The sequence below is a fragment of the Ananas comosus genome, linkage group 21 (assembly GCF_001540865.1).
Source record: "Ananas comosus cultivar F153 linkage group 21, ASM154086v1, whole genome shotgun sequence".
In the NCBI taxonomy this organism is placed as follows: domain Eukaryota; kingdom Viridiplantae; phylum Streptophyta; class Magnoliopsida; order Poales; family Bromeliaceae; genus Ananas; species Ananas comosus.
The window spans coordinates 5,446,603-5,453,563 of NC_033641.1; positions in this window are offsets into that span (position 1 = coordinate 5,446,603).

The window sequence follows — 6,961 nt, forward strand, 5'->3', positions numbered from 1 at the left end:
GGGATCCTCATTAATAATGGTCCGGAACAATAGTATCATTGGAGTAGATACACGACTCGCTTTAAATATAAATACAAGAAGCCGAGTACGCGGATTAGTCCGAGTGGAGAGAAAAAAAAAATATATTGAACTTAAAATCTTTTCTGGAGATATTCATTTTCCTGGAGAGACAGATAAGATATCCAGGCACAGCGGCATTTTTATACCACCAGAAACGGAAAAAAAAAATTCTAAAGAATCAAAAAAATGGAAAAATTGGATCTATGTTCAACGGATCACACCTACCAAGAAAAAGTATTTTGTTTCGGTTCGACCCGTAGTCACATATGAAATATCCGATGGGATAAATTTAGCAACACTTTTCCCTCGGGATATCTTGCAGGAAAAGGATAATGTCCAACTTAGAGTTGTCAATTATATCCTTTATGGAAATGGCAAGTCAATTCGAGGAATTTATCACACAAGTATTCAATTAGTTCGGACTTGCTTAGTATTGAATTGGGACCAAGAACAAAATGGTTTTATAGAAGAGGTTCATGCTTCCTTTGTTGAGGTAAGGGCAAATGATCTAATTCGCGATTTCATAAGAATTGAGTTAGTCAAGTCCACTATTTCGTATACCGGAAAAAGGTATGATAGGGCAAGTTCCGGATTGATTCCCGATAATGGATTAGATCGCACCAATATCAATCCCTTTTATTCCAAGGCGAAGATTCAATCACTTAGCCAACATCAAGGAACTATTGGTACGTTGTTGAATCGAAATAAGGAATGCCAATCTTTGATAATTTTGTCATCATCCAATTGTTCTCGAATTGGTCCATTCAATAGTTCGAAATATAACAATTTGACAAAAGAATCGGATCCCCTAATTCCAATTAGGGATTCTTTAGGTCTCTTAGGCGCTATTGTACCTAAAATAGCGAATTTTTATTCATCTTACCATTTAATAACTCATAATCAGATCGTGTTAAAGAAATATTTGCTACTTGACAATTTGAAACAGATTTTCCAAGTACTTCAAGTACTTAAATACTGTTTAATAGATGAAAATAGGAGGATTTATAATCCCGATCCATGCAGTAACATCATTTTGAACCCATTCCATTTGAATTGGTGCTTTTTCCATCATGATTATTGTGAAGAGACATCGACCAAAATTAGCCTTGGACAATTTATTTGTGAAAATGTATGTCTATTTAAATACGAACCACACGTAAAAAAATCTGGTCAAATTTTAATTGTTAATGTCGACTCTTTAGTTATAAGATCAGCTAAGCCTTATTTGGCTACTCCTGGAGCAACTGTTCATGGTCATTATGGGAAAATCCTTTACGAAGGAGATACATTAGTTACATTTATATATGAAAAATCGAGATCTGGTGACATAACGCAAGGTCTTCCAAAAGTAGAACAAATCTTAGAAGTGCGTTCGATTGATTCACTATCGATGAACCTCGAAAGGAGAGTTGAAGGTTGGAACGAACGCATACCAAGAATTCTTGGGATCCCCTGGGGGTTTTTGATTGGAGCTGAGCTAACCATAGCCCAAAGTTGTATCTCTTTGGTTAATAAGATCCAAAAGGTTTATCGATCCCAGGGGGTACAGATCCATAATAGACATATAGAGATTATTGTACGTCAAGTAACATCAAAAGTGTTGGTTTCAGAAGATGGAATGTCTAATGTTTTTTCGCCTGGAGAATTAATCGGATTGTTGCGAGCGGAACGAGCAGGGCGTGCTTTGGACGAATCGATCTGTTATCGGGCAATCTTATTGGGAATAACAAGAGCGTCTCTGAATACTCAAAGTTTCATATCCGAAGCAAGTTTTCAAGAAACCGCTCGAGTTTTAGCAAAAGCTGCTCTACGAGGTCGTATTGATTGGTTGAAAGGCCTGAAAGAGAACGTTGTTCTGGGGGGGATTATACCTGTTGGTACCGGATTCCAAAAATTTGTGCACCGTTCAAGGCAAGACAAAAACATTTATTTGGAAATCAAAAGAAAAAATCTATTCGAGTTGGAAATGAGAGATATTTTGTTACACCATAGAGAATTATTTTGTTCTTGCGCGACAAACAATTTCCATGAGACAAATTTACATGAGACATCAGAACAATCATTTATGCGATTTAATGATTCCTAAGAGCGGATTCATTTTAACTTTAACTATCTTTTAACTATACTGGTCTGATTATTGATTTAGTAATAAATAAAATAAGTAATTAAAAAAATTTATGTGCCGTGTATCGATGGTCAATCCCCGGTAGAAGGTTCCATCGGAACAATTATTTATTTCAAGGTACCTCGTCTCTTTGTTAATAATAAGAAAAAGAAAAAACAAAAAGGAAGTGTGGGAAAAAATGACAAGAAGATATTGGAACATCAATTTGGAAGAGATGATGGAAGCAGGAGTTCATTTTGGTCATGGTACTAAGAAATGGAATCCTAGAATGGCCCCTTACATCTCTGCAAAGCGTAAAGGTATTCATATTACAAATCTCGCTAGAACTGCTCGTTTTTTATCAGAAGCCTGTGATTTAGTTTTTGATGCATCAAGTAGGGGAAAAAGCTTCTTAATCGTCGGTACCAAAAATAAAGCATCGGATTCAGTAGCATCAGCTGCAATAAGGGCTCGGTCTCATTTTATTAATCAAAAATGGCTCGGTGGTACGTTAACGAATTGGTCCACTACGGAAACGAGACTTTATAAGTTCAGGGACTTAAGAGCAGAAGAAAAGATGGGGAAACTCAACCGTCTCCCCAAAAGAGATGCAGCAATGTTGAAGAGAAAATTATCTACCTTGCAAACATATCTCGGTGGGATCAAATATATGACGGGATTGCCTGATATTGTGATCATCGTTGATCAGCAAGAAGAATATACGGCTCTTCGAGAATGTGCCATTTTGGGGATTCCGACGATTTGTTTAATCGATACAAATTGTGACCCAGATCTTGCAGATATTTCGATTCCGGCCAACGATGACGCTATAGCTTCAATTCGATTGATTCTTAACAAATTAGTATCCGCAATTTGTGAGGGTCGTTCTAGCTATATAAGAAATCGTTGATTATGATTAAGATTAAGAATAATAAGATTAGTTAATGTTAATTATTGGGCAACTCCATAGATTTATTGGATCGGTTACTTTTTTATCTATTTTGCATTTAACAAAATAGATAAAAAAAAAAGAACTGGGGATATTGATATATATTATGATGTTATGTGATTTCTTGGTATCCTAAATATATGATTAATGATTCAAGTTGGTGAGTTGAGAAAGAAATGGTTGAATCAAACTAATTCCTTTTTTGAAGTTCAATTTCTATCAGAGGACAATATGAATGTTATACCATGTTACATTAAAACACTCAAGGGGTTATATGATATATCGGGTGTAGAAGTAGGCCAACATTTCTATTGGCAAATAGGAGGTTTACAAATCCATGCCCAAGTACTTATCACTTCTTGGGTCGTAATTGCTATCTTGTTAGGTTCAGTCATCATAGCTGTTCGGAATCCACAAACCATTCCGACCGACGGTCAGAATTTCTTTGAATATGTCCTTGAATTTATTCGAGACTTGAGCAAAACCCAGATTGGAGAAGAATATGGACCTTGGGTTCCCTTTATTGGAACTATGTTCCTATTTATTTTTGTTTCTAATTGGTCAGGTGCTCTTTTACCTTGGAAAATCATACAGTTACCTCATGGGGAGTTAGCTGCGCCCACGAATGATATAAATACTACTGTTGCTTTAGCTTTACCCACGTCAGTGGCATATTTTTATGCGGGTCTTACCAAAAAAGGATTGGGTTATTTCGAGAAATACATCAAACCAACTCCAATACTTTTACCAATTAACATCCTAGAAGATTTCACAAAACCTTTATCTCTTAGCTTTCGACTATTCGGGAATATATTGGCTGATGAATTAGTAGTTGTTGTTCTTGTTTCTTTAGTCCCTTCAGTAGTTCCTATACCTGTCATGTTTCTTGGATTATTTACAAGTGGTATTCAAGCTCTTATTTTTGCAACGTTGGCCGCGGCTTATATAGGCGAATCCATGGAGGGTCATCATTGACTAGTTTTCGAAATAGTCTTTTTTTTTAGCTTATCCCAATTCATGCATGGTTCAAGATAATCTGCTTGGTTGGAGAACATAATAGATATAAATACGTATGAAGATATGACCTAGAGTCGTAGGAGAGAAGATGAACGATATTACGGAATTGTAAAAAAAAAAAATGGGTTGGGGAGGTCACACTAGATGTATGTAATGTCTATAAGTCCAGCCACTTTTTGTGTGGGTTTCAAGGAATGATTCTATAATCCGATTCAATATAAAATGCGGCCAGTTTACGTTATGGAAGAAAGAAATGTATATGTAATATGTATATGCAATATTAGATATTCACTAGTTATATAGTCCTATCTATATATAAATATAAGTCCTTATACCCTACCTTATACCCTACCTATATACTAACTAACTATATATATCTAACTATATGCTATACATATATAATATATATATATAGTTAGTTATAGCAAAATAAAAAATATATATATATGTATTGATATACATATTGATATCGTTATATTGATATATTGATATCGTTGATATCGATCATATTGATATCCATTGCATATATTGATGATTGCATATATTGATTTGATTGCAGTTTACTGCATTTAGATTAGATGGATTACAAGATAAGTCAAGTCCTTTCTTCTGTTTCATTTGTGATTGTGGATTGGATGAAAAAACAGATGAACTCAAGGATATAGAAGAGTAAAGAACGAAGGATTGAATGAAAGAATGGTTGGAAAGAAAGAAATGCAATAACTAGAACCGTATGTATATGGATTTACAAAAACTTCATCATGGGTAGAAACTAAAAACGAGATATCGAAGTAGTTCTGACGAGTCAGTAATATTATCATTAGTTTTTAGTTACTTCGACCCAATAGATCTTAATGATCAAACTTAATGATAAAATTAAGTAATAATTCATTGGTCGATTGTATCATTAACCATTTCTTTTTCTTTTTTTTGGTGCGAGGAACTTACCATGAATCCACTGATTTCTGCCGCTTCCGTTATTGCTGCTGGATTGGCTGTAGGACTTGCTTCTATTGGACCTGGAGTTGGTCAAGGTACTGCTGCAGGCCAAGCTGTAGAGGGTATTGCGAGACAACCAGAAGCAGAGGGTAAAATACGAGGTACTTTATTGCTTAGTCTAGCTTTTATGGAAGCTTTAACAATTTACGGACTGGTTGTGGCATTAGCGCTTTTATTTGCGAATCCTTTTGTTTAATCCTAGAAATGTAAAAAAGTACCTTAGATTACATACTCTTTTTACTTTTTTTCTTATTTTATTAACTTGAAATTAAATTGCCGTTTCCTTCTTCGAATTATATCAACACTTTACTCCTATAATTACTTATTTGTTGAGACTCCAGGAAGGACTGCTTTGAGGATGAGGAATTACCAGATCACTCGCTTTCTTCCTTCCCGTCCTTAGCTTAGTACAATGGAAACTTTTTTCCTTTTAGGAAACGTTTCCACAAACGATATATTTCGCAATTGAAATGAGACCTAAGACCTAACCTAAATGAAATTACTAGATTTAATCTATTCCCATTAAAAAGGGGGAAATTCAATTAAAAATAAATAAATTGATCAAAAAAGAAAGGGGCGAGCGAAGTGATAGAAAAAGAACTTTGTTCTTTGTCAGTCCTATCTATAAGAGGAGAGCATATGAAAAATGTAACCGATTCTTTCGTTTTCTCACGCCACTGGCCATCCGCCGGGAGTTTCGGGTTTAATACCGATATTTTAGCAACAAATCCAATAAATCTAAGTGTAGTGATTGGTGTATTGATTTTTTTTGGAAAGGGAGTGTGTGCGGGTTGTGTATTTCAAGAATAGGTTGGATCCATCCGGCTGCACTTTACTTTATTTATAGTTATTTATAGTTATAGTATATTTAGGATAAATAGGAAAAAAGGTGCACGATCTCGACGAATTACTTCTGAATAAATTCAAAAATCATATGTAAGAACCATAGCATTTCGTGACTTATTGGTAAATCAACTTTGATTCTCTATCAACCAATAATGTGAGACCATTAACATGGTTAAAGCTAAACTGTTTGAAGTCCAGGCAAAACATGGTACTCTTTCTACGACTACATTAGTACTGAAATGTTTTCCAAATGAATAGTTGGTAATTTATCTGATATAGAACACTCATATCGATAAAAGGATTTGAACCATTTACTAGAAAGAAAAGGGCACTCTGCCTTTTTTATCCAATGCCGAATCGACGACCTATGTATAAAAAAAGAGGAATTTTTGGATTTGAAGAAAAAAAGAAAAAATCTAATTCCAAATTAGAAATTTTTTAAATTTATTTAATTAAATAAAAAGAAAATTTAATTAAATTAAGAACAAATACAAATAAAGAAACAACTTTGCTGACAATTANAATTATATTCATGATATTTTTTATTGTTGATTTTGCATTGTCGGTTTATGTATTGATGCGTAAAGGTGGTATAATGATGCAGCAAGTAAACCTCATTTTATTTTCAAATATAATTTTCTTTTATTTTGCAGGTTCGTGTTTGATTCGGACTTAACTTATTTTGTTTTAGTTGATTTAGCTAATCCAAATCCTTTTCTCCAATAAACAAAGAAACTATCCCAAAAAAGACCTTTGGAATTTCCAAAATTGCTTCGTCTTCTATGCACCTTGGGTGATCATATTGTATTGAAAATGAGAGGACATTAATTTATTATAGGAGGGCTCTCAACACTATAATTACTTGGTTCTTGAAGCCCTAAGGGATATTATTTTTGATGAATAGAAAATTATACTCTTACTCTTTATCCTTGGTATTCTACTTCCTGATGAGATCATCAACGCTTCTTCCTCACGTTGAGATCGTC